The sequence below is a fragment of the Salvelinus sp. IW2-2015 genome, linkage group LG9, assembly GCF_002910315.2.
Source record: "Salvelinus sp. IW2-2015 linkage group LG9, ASM291031v2, whole genome shotgun sequence".
Taxonomy (NCBI): domain Eukaryota; kingdom Metazoa; phylum Chordata; class Actinopteri; order Salmoniformes; family Salmonidae; genus Salvelinus; species Salvelinus sp. IW2-2015.
Window position 1 is genome coordinate 11,576,305 of NC_036849.1, and position 20,132 is coordinate 11,596,436.

Consider the following 20,132-nt stretch of genomic DNA (forward strand, 5'->3'; position numbering starts at 1 on the left):
TAGTACTGTTCATCCTTGATATTACATTTACATTAACAAGACGTCACTAATCAGACTCATCTTTGCTGCAATGAACATATGGCTTACCTGAACTAAAAGATATGGCTGCCCAATCATCAAGATGATTGAACGCACCGCTACTTACTTATAAAGTCAATACCAATCTGCTTTAGCATAAGGATACCGTGTGTTCCTGTGCGGGGTTCACCTTGCACATATGGAATAAAATAATAGACAGGTGCTGTATGAGGATCCTTTCGAATTTCTCTTGAACAACACAATTCTGGCCTTTGATTTTCCAAGCAAGCAATGCTCTGAGAAAAATGAGTAAGGACATATGAAAGAAATCAGATATTTTAATTGACAATTGTTTTTTAATTATAATGTTTTACTTGAACCCAAGGGAATCACAGAGGTGTGGAAAACAGAAGTCGTCAGCACATCTTTAAAAGTGTTATGTGTAATATAAATAAGCTGAGTGTAAAGTAAGTTCTTTAACTGGACAATTTTCTGTACCTCTGGGATCTCTAACATCAATTCAATTTATTTCAGTAAATGGACCAATTCATCAGGGAAATGTAGTGAGTCGTCTGTGTTTTTCATCAAGCGATACCTTGCCCTGCTTTCTCATGACCAGAAATGGAAGGAACACTTGATAAATTGATGAATTGACATTGATAAATCCTATGTACAAGAGAGGAAATGGTCCAAAAAAACCTACAGATGGACAAAAAACCGACACATTGTTAAGGCGGCCTCCAATCTAACTAGATTGACTTTCTATTGTCTTATTTCCAAGGGAAGTATGTATATTTTACATAATAGTAATGTAATGTACCGACAAGTTGTGAACTTGTGACACCAATGTGCCACTGATAGATTAATCAGCCACGTGATTACCTACGGCAGTTATTGACCTCTGGCCAGCCGGGTATCTACAGTATACTGATTTCTATAGATTCTCAGCTCATTCTGTAGAAATGAATCACTACGTAGGTTGGCATTTGTTTATAAAACTAATCATAAAGCTAATAGAAGAGTCATAGAAATAAACTCTAAACAGAAGAAAAATACAGTTGAGACTCTGTGCCTTTGAGAGGCAGCGAGTGGATGGTTTCTTCCAGATGTCTGTGTGTGATATGCACTTCCCTCCCGCCACCCCGCGTTGATGAGCCTGTGTCATCCCGTGACATTTTCAGAGCCATTACATTTCATCAGGACAGTAATTAATCATAGCTGAAACAATGTGGTGGCCTGGAACAGTCAGACTGCCATACAGTAGCACTGAGGTACACAGAACCCTGCCAGGGACCTCCATGGCAATGACAACCAATGGGGTGCGACAGAAAGTGTTTCCATAGCGATCACACGTGTCAATGACATCAGGCCCAATCCCACGTTGACACCTGTCCTTGTGTCTTTATTCAACCTGATGTACAGTACCAAAACAACACCAAACATACCTATACAGAATACGCCAACCCAAAATGTGATGCAGTATCTCTTCATACAGTATTATATATCTATCACTATTTATACACCATGTGCGTCTAATCCTGAATGCTGATTGGTTAAAACCGCATTCCAGCCGGTGTCTATTCCACAATTTACCACAGGCTAAATCTATGACGTTAAAATTGATTTATACTCTCTTCCATCTCACTGCGCAATCCACTGTCTCATAAGCCCATTGTAAACTTGATCTCCACTATGAAAAGCATCTACTGTAGACATTATCTCACATTTCTTTTAGAACAACATTTCGTTTTTAACAGCGGAGATTTGTATAAACCTTAGTGTCTGTCTCTCCAACATTTGCAACATTGTTTCAATATTCAAATTCGATCTCCAGCTGTCCCATAGTAATGAACGTGTCGGGAGTCGGGACGAGACGGACAGACAGGCATCGTTTCTCAGCCAGGCGAAATCATGAATCAGCTGGCATAATTTTTATGGATATATGCAAACAAATGTCAATTGAAAAAAGGTCAACTGAAACGAAGTGTAGCTAGTTTGCAGTCTTTCCAGCTTCAGTTTGAAGTGATTGTGTTAGCTGTGTTGTCAGCTAGCTCCTCTGAACAACAGTGTTCTGACGAGTGAGCACATTTTCTATGCCAGGCGAAATTGCGCCCCTTTAGCTCATTGTTATGGACGTATCCAAATAAATGTCACTAGAAAACAGCTTAAACAAATGCCAATGCAGCTACTTTTTTGGTATTTGACGTGACTGTAAGTTAGCCGTAGTTAGCTAGCTAGGAAGCAAGGGATAAGAATGTTGCCAGCCAGTACGGCAATGCAACATTTAGAATGAACGACTGGGTCGCGTCCAAAGATACAGAACAAAAAGACTGAACGACAGGGTTCTGGCAACCGAACCGATAGATCGAATGACCAGCCGGCTTGCGTAGCAACCCTAGATTTGTGTCGGGACTTTATCTTGTTGAAGGATGAAATAGTATGAATAAATTCATAAAAATAAAGTTAATGAAAATATGTCAATAATTATTTGAATATGTTGGCAACCCGTTGTATAAAAGTGATAATGCTTTCTAAGCCGGCTTTTGGAGGATATATTGGCACCGGTTTCTTTGGCATTATCACTTAAATAATATATGTCGGCAATCTGGCCTCTGATCTGACAGATATTCCTTATACTGTATGATAGAATGACAATTTACCATGGGCTTTTAAGAGAACGTGAAAAGCACATTCTCACTCCAAACAAACAGTAGTAAAATGTCATTGCTATATTGACTGGGGTTAATTTCAGTACTTCCTCATAACGTTTCCTACAGGTTTCCTCGTGGTTCTGATTAAAGTTATGTTCTTAAATTGTTCAGAGAACGTTAATAAACATTCTTCTGTGGGAATGTCAGTACTTCAGCATAACATTTCCTACAGGATTCCTCATGGTTCTATTTAATGTCATGTTCTCAAATTGTTCGTAGAATGTTAAGAACTTTCCATAAAAACCATAAGAAAACTTTAATAACATTCAGAGAACGTTCCAAGATTGCTATTTTAAAACATATACATTCCGTTCTCAGCATCAACAAAACTTTCTCTATCCTCTTAAGTGTGTTCTTATTGAGTGCTTGTTTCCTTAGAAATGGGGTCTGTTTGAATAGACTAGAATGAACTATTTTGTATGCGTAAAAAAACATGGCACGCTAGCTCCAAGTTGGTGGTGCAGTGGACTAATTCCATGGATAAAGAACAGAAGAATATAGGTTTGAATCTCACTGATGCCCTTTCACAATAAAAAATAAATGTGTTTGCAATGCATGATTAATACCTAAGAAAATGAATTTCCATGAATTTCCATTTCCTATTTGTGCTTGGAGTTACATACAAGTTAACTCAATAAGATAGCATTGTTATTAAAAGTCACTTTTAAACATTCAGTTAAAGTTAAAGAAATTATTCTAAAATCTCCAAATAACCTATTAGTTTTTGTTCTCAGAGCGTTAATAAAACCTCTGAGGAAAACTTTCAAGGAACCAGAGTAAAACGTTCTCAGAACCTCCCATGCAACCTAAAAATCAACATTCTCTGAACGTAGAAAGAATTTTTACCGGTCAGGAAATGTATGGCTTCGTTGCCACCAACAATGTGAAACCATAAACATACCCACAACTTACAAGGAACAAAATGTGCTAGCTGGGACTGGACTCCTGTAGGTTATATTCCTGTCAAACGAGTTACATAATCCCATTCACATCTTTGTATGTTAAACCATCCTCTCAGGTGGCCAAGAGAGCTGAAACACAAAGCAGAGGTGTGATGAAGTGGCACAACCTTCAGCTACAGGCTGCTTTTAGCTGGGTTACATAAAACACAGATGTGGCAAGGAGTTTCAGGGTACAATACGTGTGTAAAAGATTCAAAAACATATAGGCTCTCCAGCTGTAAAGATTATTTAAAAATTCTAAAGAACAAAATAAATTCTAAAGAAGTGTCACGGTTTTCTAAATTAGAACCCAGAAGCAGACCAGGACAAGGAGAGTAGGACGAAGGTGAGTATTTATTTACAAGTTTAAACGTAGAGGTAGAAAGATCCAGGTGGCGGAGCGGGCAGCGGAGGTGAGTTGATGGGAGTGAATAGGCAGATCCAAGGGAGTAACAGAAGCCACCGATGACCAGGCAGGGATGGGGTGAGTGTTCCGGGTGAATGACTGTAGACAGAACAAACGGAGGTAAGTTCAAGGCAAGCAAGACGTACAAAACAACAAAACAAACTCTATCAAACTGGAGGCTGATACGCTGGCACAACATACTGTTCATGGCTAACGATCCGGCAGGGAATGGATGTCAGGTCAGAGCTTATGAAGTGGAGGGGTGATGATCAGGACCAGGTGTGCAGATAGCTGATGGGATACAGGTGCGGGTAATCTGAGATCTCCCAACTAGCTACGTCGCCCGGCAACCAGACAGGGTGCGTTCCAGGACACCGGAAAAACACTCCAGGACAGAACACAGGCAAAAACAGACTCAGGAAGCTGGATTCGTGACAAGAAGTTTTGAGAGAGAAATATATCAGGACTTAACAATCATTACATCATTTCTACGTATCTAAATGAGAGGCCATTGAAATGGGTTTGGCTTCAGTTTAATGAAGGTTTGAGGCTTGAGAGACGAAAGTGAGCCAACAGAGATTTCTCTTGACATAATTGAATTTGTTGAATAGGCAAGTACAAGTACATCTGAGTGAAAGCATGTAGTGTTCAACTGGAGGTTCTGGTGAATGGATAATTCCATATAATTCAAAATAAATATAATGGGCAATGTGACCTGGAGGATTACGTTTAAACACTTATACATTGTCTCAAAATATCCATTGTTAGCACACTGTGACACATTTTCAACGTGATGTTTTTTTGTGTTGTTCTAATGTTGTTGTGAGCAGGGTGGTCTTCATCGGAGGGCATAAGGAATGGAGGGTGCCATCTCATGTCAAGCCATGCTGCTATTACTGTCTACTCTTTCTGTTTACCTGTACTTTTTTTAACTGACTAGGCAAGTCAGTGTCACGTTCCTGACCTTATTTTCCTTTGTTTAGCTTTGTTTAGTTGGTCAGGACGTGAGCTGGGTGGGCAGTCTATGTTATGTGTTTCTATGTTTAGGTTCATTGGTAATTAGCCTTATATGGTTCTCAATCAGGGACAGGTGTTTGACGTTTCCTCTGATTGAGAACCATATTAAGGTAGGCTTTTCACACCGTTTGTTTGTGGGTGATTGTCTTCCGTGTCAGTGTATGTACCACACGGGACTGTTTCGTTTGTCTAGTCTGTTCCTGCGTTCTTTGTTTTTCTATAAGTTCTCATGTTCAGGTCTGTCTACGTTGTTTTGTAGTTATTCAAGTGTGCTTCGTGTTCGTCTTGTTTATTAAAATCATTATGTCTTCATACCTCGCTGCGTTTTGGTCCGATCCATGCTCCTCCTCAGGCGAGGAGGAGAACAACCGTTACAGTCAGGCCAAACCCGGACGACGATGGGCCAATTGTGCGCCGCCCTATGGGACTCCCAATCACGGCCGGTTGTGATACAGCCTGGATTCAAACCAGGGTGTCTGTGGTGACGCCTCTAGCACTGAGATGCAGTGCCTTGGACCGCCGCTCCGTGCAGGAGCCCCTGTATTGATCAGTGGGAGAAGATGGCTTCAATCCAGGATGTAGCTGGCTCATCTAATGGACACAGTGTGATAAGAAAATACATTTGATGTTAAGATAATTCTTGAAGTACTGAGAAAATAACATGCAAAGCTTTTGACTTAAAAAAAAATGGCCAACGCTTGTTGGTCAGTCAAACTTAAAAATAAAAAATATACAAGTGGTCTGCTTTTTTTTCCAGTGTGAATCTTCAGAATATTGAAAAAGGACTTAAAAGATGTTTAATGGTGCTTGTATCCTTTACACATAGAGTAGGCCTACCCGACTGGATATGTTAGGATGATATCTTTCACATGTTAGAGGTAAGTGTGAAAGTTGGGATTTCTGAATATTCCAGCTGACCAAACCCGATGAGGTCAGATGATTATCAAAGCTGCTGAATCAGAGAGTTGCTACATATGCGTTTGAAAGGGAAGACACTGACAGTCCAAGGCCTTCGCATCTGCAAGAAAAGGAGGGTGGACGCTATAGAAATGCAGCTGTAAGCACTGGAATTATTAACATTTAGGTGTGCTTACAAGACAGTATTAAATCAAAGTAAGCAAAAAATTAAAAAGGCTGCAGTATTCTAGATGAAAGAAGCCCACATCCTCACTTTTATTCTCTCATTTATTATTCATGTCATAACCCGCCCTCCCTGACCCAATCCCCCTTTTTGTACAGAGAGAAAAAAAAGGCTCCAAGCCATCACTGACCTCTACATGCATCTACATATGTGGTTCATAAGGGGGTTCAACTTTGAGTTAATTTGAACCTTCATATGAGTTCATAGCATTTTAGTGGTCATGGTTTGTTGTGTCTTTCAACACATGTCAAAACCTATATCCTTGGTTGGGATACACACAGTCATACAGGACAGTAAACCAATATCTTAGTCAATAACGATAATGGAGGAAAATATGAAATCTATAATGCCTTATTTGGTGTGATGTTGGGAAATCCCCTAATTTTTTCTGCTTCCTTTAATGAACCTTTTTACTTATTCTAATGTCCTCCATGAAGACTATTTTGAGAAGATACTTTCCTTATAGTTAGTGTCACACCCTGACCTTAGAGATCCTTTTTATGTCTCTATTTTGGTTTGGTCAGGGCGTGAGTTGGGGTGGGCATTCTATGTTTTGTGTCCTATGTTTTCTTTTCTGTGTGTTTGGCCGGGTGTGGTTCTCAATCAGAGGCAGCTGTCTATCGTTGTCTCTGATTGAGAACCATACTTAGGTAGCCTTTTCCCACCTGTGTTTTGTGGGTAGTTGTTTTGTGTTGCTGCACCTGACAGGACTGTTTCGTTTCGTTCATTCTCTTTGTTATTTTGTTTAGTGTTCTGTTTTAATAAATTAACATGAACACTTACCACGCTGCGCTTTGGTCCGATGATTCCTCATCTTCAGACGACGAACGTTACAGTTAGAGGTTTTTATTTAGGAAAAATGTGCTTACTATGACTGTGATATGTGATAGTCTCACCTAGATACTTTAAGATGGATGCATTAACTGTAAGTCACTCTAGTTAAAGAGCGCCTGCTAAATGAATAAAATGTAAATGTGATTAAGTGATTTCAAGATCACTAGCAATGCTTATCATGTTTGATAATGTTTACATTCTTATGATGCTTAATTATTTACAACCTCTTTTGAAGGCTGGCAAACATAGCATCTTAATATTCAAGAAAACACACATTTTTGAAGGTCTTTTAGTTTGTCTATCATTAAAACAATCTGGAAAGCTTAAATCTAACACACCAGTTACATTCTATTGACTGCTGCTTCCCTCTGGCTCCTAGACCTGTCTTGTCCCTACAGGTAACGTTTACTCCCAACATGATATCATAGGAAAAGTTCTCAATATATTGCAGTCAATGGGAATAGATTAGTGTCACGGGGTTGATGTTTTTCTGTCTCTCTCTCTACCTCCATACCCCTCAATCTCTTATCTCTCCCTCGACATTCTTGCACCCCTTCCACCCTCAAGTCAATAAAAAAAGACCAATATCCTCTTCAGAATTCATTCAAGAATTCATAACAAGTGTCTTAGTTTATAAAACTGCAAGACCATTATGTCAAATGGAGGTAAAAAATGCTTTTGGGTCGATTGACTTCAAATTTTATATACTGGGTTCCTCGCTAACAAATAGGTCAAATTTGGGAATATAAAATATTTTTAACCATTCGAAAAGTAATGTACGGCCTCCTGGGGTGCCCTTTAAGTTTCAAGTCTTTACCTTAAGATCTGACCATTCTACAGATGATGGAAGACAGTGTATTTGTGTTACTGCAGGGAGAGAATGAAGGACCGTGTTGAGGATTAATTAAGATGTCCTTTTGCCACAGGAAGCTGAACCTCAACACAGGGCATCCCTATAAGTTCATGATTGGTTGTGTGCAAGGAGGGTTAGCCAGATCGAACACAGTCAACGGGGGCGTCATGGTTATGTGAGGGCTGTAGGTAATGAAAGAAAGACCTTGTTCTCTGTGGGACCAAGTTTTCACTGTGAAGAGTGAATTTCACATGGTCAGATGTACAGTAGGCTTGTGTTCATCAGGAGCATCAATCCCATGCATGAATTTTGTTTCTAGCCTCAACCATCCTGTCGATGTCACTCAAAGCACATTAAAGGGATACTTCGGGATTTTGGCAAGGAGGTCCTTCATCTACTTCCGCTAACTTTAACCCCCACTTCATCTCCACCTCCTAGTTGAACCGTTCTGCCGATGTCACTCAAAAGCACATTAACTCTAGGTCAGTCTTCAAGTGAGGCCTACCTTTCTGCCATGTATTGGGGGCAGGTGCCAATTATGTAGTGGGGGTAAGAGCAGATGAATGAATTGTTAATTGTATTAAGGTTAGAGTTATGTCTAGCCAAGATGTGAGGGCTAGGGTTGAGCAGGGATGTGGACATGAAGCTAGGGTTAAGTTTAGGGGTTGAGTTTAAAGGTTGTCTGCCTGCCTGCCTGTCTGTCTCTCTGTCTGTGAGTGGATATGTCTGTCTGTTTGTCTGTCTGAGTCTTTCACCAATTTACCCATTGCAGCTCTATCACCAACTTCTTTGCCTTGAATGCGATGTATTGACTTGCGCCAATACCCTTAATGCATATTTATGTGTCAACATCTTATCTGTGGAGGTGGGGGAGAGAAGAGGGAGAGAAATAAGATTAGAGTGAGGGTAGGAGGGAGAGAGAGAGAGAGAAAGGGGGGGAGAGAGAGAGTGAAGGAGGGAGGGTGGAAATATATAGATAGAAAGAGAGAGAGCGAGGGAGCGAGAGAGAGAGGATTGTGTCATGTTTGTGATGCATCCATACTGTGATGTTAACCTTCTTTTTGGTCATAACTTACTGTGCCCATGTTGAGTCTTTAATGTGGATGTAAAGAGAAGCAGTGGATTTTGAAGAACAAAGTACGTACATGCACCACCTGACACCTGGTCTGCTTTAGTTACTCTGATAGACCTACAGGAGCACTGGTTTACAGTACAAACACTTGATCTGCTTTAGTTACTCTGATAGACCTACAGGAGCACNATAGACCTACAGGAGCACTGGTTTACAGTACAAACACTTGATCTGCTTTAGTTACTCTGATAGACCTACAGGAGCACTGGTTTACAGTACAAACAGTTGTACCTTCATTTGGGGAAACAGTAGCCTATTGTTGGTCCACCTATGACAGCCAATGTTAAACTCATTTGACATTTTGACATACTGTACTGACATGTAACTCATGCAGGAGATATTAACATACTAGACGAGAAACTGAGTACACATTTTTGATTATTCCATTGAGAGCAGTAAGAGTCTCATTAACCAAGGAGAAAGTGGTTGAAATTAGATAAACACTCCTAATGGGATTCCATAAAATGATAAGAGCAGGATATGACAGTCAATGTGACCCAAGGACCTTAATGAATTCTTTAAATCTGCTGATGAAAACGCTTTTAGTAGATAGAGCGGTGAGCTTCAAGACTCTCAAAAGCTCTGTCTGAGAGGGAGAGAGAGAAGACGTGGAGAGAATTTAAACTCCCCCATTTCTAACGCCGTAGGAGATGTTTTAAAACTTTCAGGACATATTAGAGATTCGTTATATAATGATGGTGAATTAAGATATTTGCTCATCAATTAGCTCTGCATTGACATTGTCCTGGGGCAATACTAACTGTCCAGAAAAAAAGTTTTGAATTTTAATGCTGTGAAATTGTGCTGTCAAACTCAACACTGTTTGGGTAGGTACTGGTAAGAATTACAATGAAAAAGTAGTTAAATACCACTATTCAACTGCTATAAGCTATCACAACTTTGACAACTTGCTAAATATAGTCAACAATGCACTTTACAATTAATCTAATATTCAGCATTTGCCATGGTTTTATAACAGTTTATTAACATGTCATTAACATGTTATTACTGTTATCATCAACACGAGCGTTGTATTATCTGTTATACCTATCAATCTACCTACCCTATATTACAAAGATAACCTATTAGGAACATATGACATTGATGGTGATATTTTATTGCTGCATTCATCCTTTTCAATTGAGGATAATAGCCTACACACTCTTACAGTGTAAGATATCTAGATATGGAAGCCATAGATGGAGACATTAGTGAGGACAGATTGTGGAAGGCAAGAACAGGAACAGTGTCACAGTAAGGAGAGAACCAGGAGCCCCGTACATTTCCAGCTATGAAATATGCAAACGCTGCACATGATTATGAAATAAGACCTGAAATGTAGCCCTTTAACTTTTGCTACACGCGCAGTCAGCACTAGGGGATGCCTGGTAGATTAACATGGAGAACCCCTCTGCTTATTGCGTTAGAGCAGCTCCAACGGGCTATTTTAATAATGCATATTCACTCATGCATATATTCTCAGCACTGTGTCAAGTACAGGGGATTAAAAAAGTTTATCATTTCAAAACTGACCTGATCAGGCTTTTTTATTGAGCATCCAATACATGTTGATTCCTTTTTTGCTTTTCATAGAGCACCTAATGACAGTGTTGAAAAAAACACATTTATCAGCCATCAGGGAGATGTTATGCTGTATTTCATACCAATACTAATATTCTCAGATCTCAAAAAATGATTCTGAAGTTAGTGTCTATTAAAATAAAAATGATAATGTATGAGTTCTCAAATGGTTTAAATCAGTGAGGTTTTAATTAACGTCCACTATTGAACTTTTTTAAAGAATTTGTTGTATTTCAGTGGCTGTGAACTGTAAAGGCAGAGTCTTTGCTCAATGGTGTCTCAATGCTTTTCTTCACCATGTTTGGAGGTCTGTTTGCCATGACTCCATCTCCCATGCAGCCCCAAACTTTCCAAATATTCCCTTGCTAAACACAGACAGCCAGTCTCTGGTGCTAGAGTCGATACAGAACCTACTGAGGTATTGATGGGATGGATATCTGGAGGATAGGCTTGAGATCTTGCCAAACCCATGGCCTCCAATCCCTGGTTGAGAAATACAAAAAAAGAGAAAGAAAAGAGAAGAATAGAGAATGTGAAGTACAGTACCATTGTTAAACCACCTAAATCATCTGCCATGAGTGGACCGGAGCAGTCCACTAACAGACTCTGAAATGTCTTATTTCATTTTTAATACTCCCGGATCTCCTGAACAATCTAGGATTGTGTTGCTGTAATCCCACTGCTAGATGTTTCCTATGCTCAATATGTTAATATCTTCCACCACATGGATCATTTGTCAGGGACTTGGCAGATGGGGTTTGCATCCGTTTGCATCCAAGACAGATGTACCAACATGTTTGTTCCCCTTCTCTGTGTGCGTTTCAATGGTTGATTCACCATGCTTTCCTATGGAAACAATACCTGCCTTTGTTCAATGATAAAAAGTTAGTAGGTAAATCCAATGAACATACAGGGGAAAGAGATCAACAGACCTGAGGGTTAGCAGCCTGTAACTAAGTAGAGTGTGTAGAGGCAGATGGTGAACTGTGCATTGTTATTACTCAATAGACCAAATATGGAAAAAGGCATGTGTTCCACTTCATCTCTAGCTGAATCAATTCTACAATTATCTTTCAAGCCCCCTTCAAAAAACGACTCTATAACCAGTGTCTGACCAAAATTAAATAGATACTTTTTCTGGCTTTATTAGGTTTATTTATGCACTGAGTGTTTTTCTCAATTTACCCAGTGCTTAATCTCCATATTAAGTACGAAAAGCTCTTTGATGGTATAGTTTGTATCTTAATAATCATCATAATACTGTACTGCCAATAATAATAAACTGTTTGAAGTACATCACATGAATCTGTTCAATTTCAATTTAGAGTCAAGGCAACACAAGCATCATCAACAACACAATATGGAACAAACCTAATTTCAAGGGGAAGTTGGAGTCAAGTATTGAGGAAAATTACACAAAACAATGCCATCCGGTTATCTAGCAGCACTATTGAAAGGGGCTGCAAAAATCCACTTCATCGGATGCTGTCATGTCGACATATAACACTAAATATTTTCTAAGTTATGCAATACTGTACTACTTATACATTTGTCCTTTCTACTCTCAGGCAATACGATTCGCTGATGCTGCCATCCATGCATCCAAACAAACAAACGGACCAGAACCCTTTTCATCATGCAAGCTATGTTATTTACATCCGTTTTTTCTATTGTTGTTTATGAATGTATGCTGTCCTTTTCTAGATGGTACTGAGACTCATGAATGTAATGAGGCATTACTTCCCTCGCCATCCATTGAAGGTGGGGATGTTATTGTTGTTGATGTGTACAGTAGGGGAACAATTTCAATTATATATGCTTGGGCTTGTAACTATACCACAGGCAATGGAGACAATTTCCTCAACACTCTTTAAAAGTTGGCTACCGCTTGAAGTGCATGACCATCAAAGTTCCGTTGCCCAATTCCTTTTATCCCAAGTCTCATCTGATTGATGATGTTGGAGATTAAGTATTGTTTACACCACAGCAGCCCGTCATTATACAGCGTATGCTGCTTACAGTAGCAACCTGCAGTGAGGGGAATACATTTGAATGCATTTCCATGAGATTAAAACGTTTTAAGTGTATGTGCTGACCCGAGGACTTTCAGATGGGCACTGCCCTATTTTTCCCTTAAATGTTTCCAGGATAAAAATGAATGCTGTTGTGAATGTTGCAGTCGGCCGGCGGGGGGGTCTCGGCAAACACTCTTTCATGTGCTCGAGCCTGACAGGCTTTTGAAATAAGTGGTAGCCTGAGATTAGGCTGGGAGGGTATCAGGTCAGGTTTTAGAGAGACACTAGCTGATGATGATAGGCATCCTCCAACTTTAAGATATCTTCAGAGACAATATCCTGTTTTAGATCTACTGTATACCTGAGTTAACAAATAAAATGGAAAAAAGCTTCACTCCAGCATCTATTAACATGTTAGATGTTGCATAGATACAGTATATGCTGATGTAAAACACTGTTCACTCAGAGTGACTTCTGGGCATCATTAGTATCCTTAACAGATTTCCCATTTAGTGTTTTACTTTCTTTAATATGGGGGGAGTATTTCTATTTCTGCCTCGAGTTGGGTTTGATGTTTGATGTTTTGCCAAAAGGTAGGAGGAGAGCTAGAGCTTGGTCACCTCAAAAGATTCAATCCAGGGACAAGGACACTCTAGTGGGTCAAACTTGTCTCTACTTCTCTTCATGTGCATCCGGGCAAAGACCAGTGTCACTACACATCTTCATCAGTATTTCCAGTCGAAAGATGTACGGTTAGCACCCACAAAGTGGCTAACCGTACATACCTAGAACATTCTGATAAGGATTGCAGGATTGAAGTATCATTAGTAACAGAATAAATAATTCTGACATAATTGTACAGACATAATTGTACAGACTTTAGGTATTGCCCTTAACTTTCGAACACACAGTTTACTCATAAATTACCAGTGAGCAAGTCCCACAACCACAGACAGAATATCTCTCCAGATTCATTTATATCTCAGCACTGAAGAGGTTAAATACATTGCAAGTACATTAGAAGTCATATACAGTATAGAACCCCTGACATTAGATCTGTAGAGTATTGGGCTGATTGAGTAATTGATTGAATTAAGCCTGCACTCTGCCACAAACATATACAGTCCATTTGGAAAGTATTCAGACCCCTTGACTTTTTCCACATTTTGTTACGTTACAGCCTTATTAAAAAAAATATATACTGTATATATTTTTTTTTTATGTCTTAAAACCTGTTTTCGCTTTGTCATTATGGGGTATTGTGTGTAGATTGATGAGGAAAACATTTATTTGAATCCATTTTAGAATAAGGCTGTAACCAGTGTCGACCCCTCATTCAGGGCAGGTGGGGCAGAGCTAACGATTGGGAGGAGGGGTTGCCATGGTTACTGTTAGCCGCCAGGGAGGTTTCACAGGAATGACCTAATGACAAGTTTCAGTCCAAATGACCTAGTGTTCGGACATAATGTGCGTGGGCTTCTAGCAGTGCTCCAAGATGACTGGAAGTCTCCTAAGCCACCTCAGTCCTTGTTATTTTATGTGTGTGATTTTGGGCGACGCCTGTACGCCACTGGTGGTCTTCACAGGGGAGGATGAAAGGAGGATGAAAGCCTCGTCACTTTAGTCCAGGTGACCAGGTTCTTGCTCTGCTGCCAATTGTTGGTTCTCCTTTTCAAGCCATGTTTCAAGGTCCATATATGGTTGTGCGCCAGTGCACTGAGCAAAACTATCTAGCTGCCACTTCAAGTAACAGACACATCTCAATATCAACTGTTCAGAGGAGACTGCATGAATCAGGCATTCAAGGTCGAATTGCTGCAAAGAAACCACTACTAAAGGACACAAAGAAGAAGAAGAAACTTGCTTGGGCCAAAAAACACGAGCAATGGACATTAGACCGGTGGAAATCTGTCCTTTGGTCTGAAGCATGGAGGAAGAGGTGTGATGGTGTAGGAGTGCTTTGCTGGTGACACTGTTAGTGATTTATTTAGAATTCAAGGCACAGTTAACCAGCATGGCTACCACAGCATTCTGCAGCAATACGCCATCCCATCTGGTTTGCGCTTAGTAAGCCTATCATTTGTTTTTCAACAGGACAATGACCCAACACACTTCCAGGCTAGGTAAGGGCTATTTTAACAAGAAGGAGAGCGATGGAGTGCTGCATCAGATGACCTGGCCTCCACAATCACATGACCTCAACCCAACTGAGATGGTTTGGATGAGTTGGACTGCAGAGTGAAGGAAAAGCAGCCAACAAGTGCTCAGCATATGTGGGAACTCCTTCAAGACTGTTGGAAAAGCATTCCTGGTGAAGCTGGTTGAGAGAATGTCAAGAGTGTACACAGTTGTCATCAAGGCAAAGGGTGGTTACTATAGGTTATTAAACAGTGTGTTTTTATGTTTTGCTGGTCGCATTATTTTATGCTGTGTGTCGCATGTTTTGTCAATGCCTGTTCTGTCTCTGTGGTTTTCGGCAGCCCAAAGCGCAGCTAATGCCTGTTTGATTCAGTCATAATGTCATCAAAAAGCATTTTTCCTCCTTCACTAAAAGTAGAATGGTCCGACTACAGAATATATAATTTTGGGCAAATTGATGCTGTTATTTTCTCTTGAGTTTGATACAATGATTTTTGGTTTCTCTGAAGGCTTAGGTCCTATAGCCACGGTTCACCACTGCTGTGATCATAACCCATCCATCTTTCAAGGGGAAAATCCTTGGAATTTCAAATCTTCCTTTTCTTTGCCTTGGCATCTTAATTAGCGACAGGAGCATGCGACTGAGAGCAGCCGGCTGGGCTGGGTCTCTGGAAGGAAGGCTCCTCTCCAGCTTAGGGACGCACATATGGTCCTGTCATGTTCCTCCCTAATGAGGATTAATGGCAGCCATGACAGTCTCTTCTTCCAGAGCTAGAGACAACCACACTTAAAGCCCACTTAACTTTGAACTCCATCTGAACTAGATGCCAAAGTTTCTTAATCGCAATGTGAAAGTTCTGAGGCACCCTTTTCGACCCATGCTTTTGCTGTTCACTTTCAGGTACTGTATGTCATATTCCCCTATTTTGATTTTCTTACTAAGACAACCACAAAGATGTCTTATCTCTGGTGTATTTTTCAGTTTTCATATGTGATTCCGCAGGAACTGAACAAAGAGTTTGTGTTTGACGTCAGTAAAGCAGCTGGTGTGTTAGAGTTTCTAGTGAGTAAGGTCCTGTCATTTCAATATAGATGAGTATGCGTTGCTGAGATGATCATCTACACTACGTCTATGTTCTCTGAATGATGCTTCAGAAGGCCAAAGTTGTGTCTTAACACAAGTACTGAAAGAAACCAAATGAAAAGACGAATAATTAGTCCTCCTACCAATGTATTTATAAGTATTTTGCCCTTAATGAAAATGTTTTACTGTTTCTGAAAATGTCATTTGTTTTCTAGCATCTCATGGTGAACACCTAGGATATTCAATATAGCTGTCACATATCTTAACGACAAGGCCATAATGTATTACACTCAGCACAATGAAACTTGTGCAGTCATTGTAACACTGTAGCCTCTCCCCATTCAAAGCTGACTGCAATGCCCTTTTCAACTTCCGCTAAAACGCTGAATGAAGGGAGATACGTACTCACAGCTTTTCAGGCTATTGCAAGGTCCCGTTGTTCTGCAGACACATGCAACTGCTTTGTGTTCTACAGTTCACACAAGGGACAGACAGGTGAGTGAGTCTCAGTGGGAAAGCACAGTGGTGGAAAAAGCACAAAATTCTCATACTTGAGTAAAAGTAAAGATACCTTAACAGAAAATGACTCAAGTAAAAGTGAGTCACCCAGAAAACATTACTTGAGTAAAAGTTTAAAAGTATTTGGTTTTAAATATACATAAGGATCGAAAGTAAATGTAATTTCTAAAATATACATATTAAAAATACAATAATAAATAATTTCATGCTTTATCTTGGCCAGGTCGCAGTTGTAAATGAGATCTTGTTCTCAACTGGCCTACCTGGTTAAATAAAGGTGAAATAAAAATACAATTTAAATAAATGTCAAATGTCTTATCCCGTTACCGGGATCATTTATCAACAACAACCGCTAAACTGCAGAGCGCCAAATTAAAAAAAAATACAAAAAATATTTATAATCATGAAATCACAAGTGAAATATTCCAAAACACAGCTTAGCTTGTTGTTAATCCACCTATCGTGTCAGATTTTGAAAATATGCTTTACAGCGAAAGCAATCCAAGCGTTTGTGAGTTTATCAATCACTAAACAAAACACTAAGAACAGCTAGCCTTAAATTAGCTTGGTCACGAAAGTCAGAAAAGCAATAAAATTAATCGCTTACCTTTGATAATCTTCGGATGTTTGTACTCACGAGACTCCCAGTTACACAATAAATGTTATTTTTGTTCGATAAAGATTACTTTTATAACCAAAAACCGAGATTTGGTTTGCGCGTTATGTTCAGAAAACCACAGGCTCGTTCCGGTCCTGAAGGGCAGACGAAAATTCCAAAAAGTATCCGTAATGTTCGTAGAAACATGTCAAAGGTTTTTTATAATCAATCCTCAGGTTGTTTTTAACATACATAATCGATAATATTTCAACCGGACGGTAACCTATTCAAAACTACAGAGAAGAAAATGTCGAGCTACATCTGTCGCGCGCAGGAACTAATCAAAGGACACCTGACGCGTTTTGAAAAATCTCGCTCATTTTTCAAAATAAAAGCTTGAAACTATTCTAAAGCCTGGTCACAGCCTGAGAAAGCCATTGGTAAAGGAATCTGGTTGATACCCCTTTAAATGGAGGAGGGCAGGCAACGGAACAGGGATTTTTCCAAATTAAAGGCACTTCCGGGTTGGATTTCCTCAGGTTTTCGCCTGCAAAATCAGTTCTGTTATATTCACAGACAATATTTTGACAGTTTTGGAAACTTTAGAGTGTTTCTATGGTAATCTGTCAATTATATGCATATTCTAGCATCTGCACCTGAGAAAATAGTCTGTTTACCTTGGGAACGTTATTTTTCCAAACATAAAAATTCTGCCCCCTAGCTGAAAGAGGTTAAGCAAACCATATAGCACCATTTTCTTTTAAATTTACCGATAGCCAGGGGCACACTCCAACACCCGGCCATCATTTACAAAGCATATGTGTTTAGCGAGTCCGCCAGATCAGGGGTAGTAGGGATGACCAGGGATGTTGTCTTGATAAGTGAGTGAATTGGACCATTTTCCTGTCCTGCTAAGCATTCAAAATGTAACGAGTACTTTTGGGTGTCAGGGAAAATGTATGGAGTAAAAAGTACATTATTTCTTTAGGAATGTACAGTAGTGAAGTAAAAGTTGTCAGAAATATAAATAGTAAACTACAGATACCCCCCAAAACTACTTAAGTAGTACTTTAAAGTATTCTTACTTAAGTACTTCACACCACTGGGAAAGTATTAATTACATACTCACACTATGTGGGAAAACACTGTAAATGTAATGGTCAACATACTGTATAGTGGCTTACATTGCTGGAATAAAATGTTTCTGACCAGCATACCGCCAGAAATGGTGCCGGAAGAAATGGCAGCAGTTTTACGGGTGCCCAACCAATTGTACTATTATGTGTTTTTTTTTGCGTTATTTGTAACTTATTTTGTACATAATGTTTCTGCCACCATATCTTATGGCAAAAAAAGAGCTTCTAGAAATCAGGACAGCGATCACTCACCTCGGAGTAGACAAAGATTTTTTCTTCAACAAGCAGGACACACAGACACCCGACAAGGCCAAAATCCCCATCATTGGCAAGAGAAAGAGACGCAGGTACAGAGGACACAGAGCGGGGTGCCTCGTAAGGATCCGCCGATGGCGAGTGGGAAATCTGCCTTTACCGTCAGTCAGTATTACTTGCCAACATACAATCATTGGACATTAAATTAGATAAGGTACGATCCCGAATATCCTACCAACAGGACATAAAAAACTGTAACATCTTATGTTTCACCGAATCGTGGCTGAATGACGACATGGATATTCAGCTTGAGTGATATACGCTGCATCGGCTAGATACTGTAGAACAGCACACTCCGGTAAGACGAGGGGGGGGTGGTCTGTGCATATTTGTAAACAACAGCTGGTGCACTAAATCTAAGGAAGTCTCTAGATTTTGCTCGCCTGAAGTAGAGTATCTCATGATAAGCTGTTGACAACACTATTTGCCAAGAGAGTTTTCATCTATATTTTTTTTTTGAGAGCTTTTGTGGCTGTTTGTTTACCACCACAGATGGATTCTGGCACTAAGACCACACTCAGTCAGCTGTATAAGGAAATTAGCAAACGGGAAACCGCTCACCCAGAGGCGGCTCTCCAATTGTCCCCAGTTTACAAGTTTAATAATCCCCAGTTTACAATTGGCTCATTCATCCCCCTCCTCTCCCCTGTAACTATTCCCCAGGTCGTTGCTGCAAATGAGAACATGTTCTCAGTCAACTTACCTGGTAAAATAACGGTAAAAAAAAAAAATAAAAAAATAAAAAATAAAAAATAAAAAAAAATAAAAAAAAATAAAATAAAATTGGATGAGGTCTTTAATGCAGGGAAACTTAAATCAGTTTTACCTAATTTCTATCAGCATGTTAAATGTGCAACCACAGGGAAAATAATTCTAGATCACCTGTACTCCACACACAGAGACGCATACAAAGCTCTCCCTCACCCTCCATTCGGCAAATCTGATCACAATGCTATCCTCCTGGTTCCTGCTTACAAGCAAAAATTAAAGCAGGAAGCACGAGTGACTCGGGCTATAAAAAAAGTGGTCAGATGAAGCAGATGCTAAACTACAGGACTGTTTTGCTTCATCAATAAGTGAATCGATGACATCGCCCCCACAGTGACCGTATGTACATACCCAAACTAGAAGCCATGGATTACAGGCAACATTCACACTGAGCTTGTAATGGGGTGTGTAACTGGTGGCAGTGAAGTCAGACGCAGGAGAGCAGAACTAGGTAATAGCCGGAGCAGTTTAATTTAAAAACCAACGGCATAAAGAAAATACCAACATGGGTACAAAACCCGATGCGCACAAGTAACCATGTGCACAAGCACTTACAACAAACAATTCCACACAAAGACATGGGGGAACAGAGGGTTAAATACACAACACTTAATGAAGGAAATGAGAACCAGGTGTGTAGGAAAACAAGACAAAACAAATGGAAAATGAAAAATAGATCGACGATGGCTAGAAGACCGGTGACGCCGACCGCCGAACGCCACCCGAACAAGTGGAACCGACTTCGGTGGAAGTCGTGACAGAGCTAAAGGGTAGAGCCGCCACTTTCAAGGTGCAGTACTCTAACCCGGAAGCTTATAAGAAATCCTGCTATGCCCTCCGACAAACCATCAAACAGGCAAATAGCCAATACAGGACTAAGATTGAATCGTATTACACCGGCTCCAATGCTCGTCTTATGTGGCA

General features: G+C 39.9%; 1 long non-coding RNA gene across 1 annotated transcript; it reads right to left on the reverse strand.

The window, feature by feature from the left end:
• Positions 1-4,006: 4,006 nt before the first annotated feature.
• Positions 4,007-4,494, reverse strand: LOC139028202 (uncharacterized). Its single transcript, XR_011480390.1, has 2 exons — positions 4,278-4,494; positions 4,007-4,175 (listed from the first exon to the last, which is right to left on the reverse strand). It is a non-coding gene; the product is annotated as an uncharacterized lncRNA (long non-coding RNA).
• Positions 4,495-20,132: the final 15,638 nt, after the last annotated feature.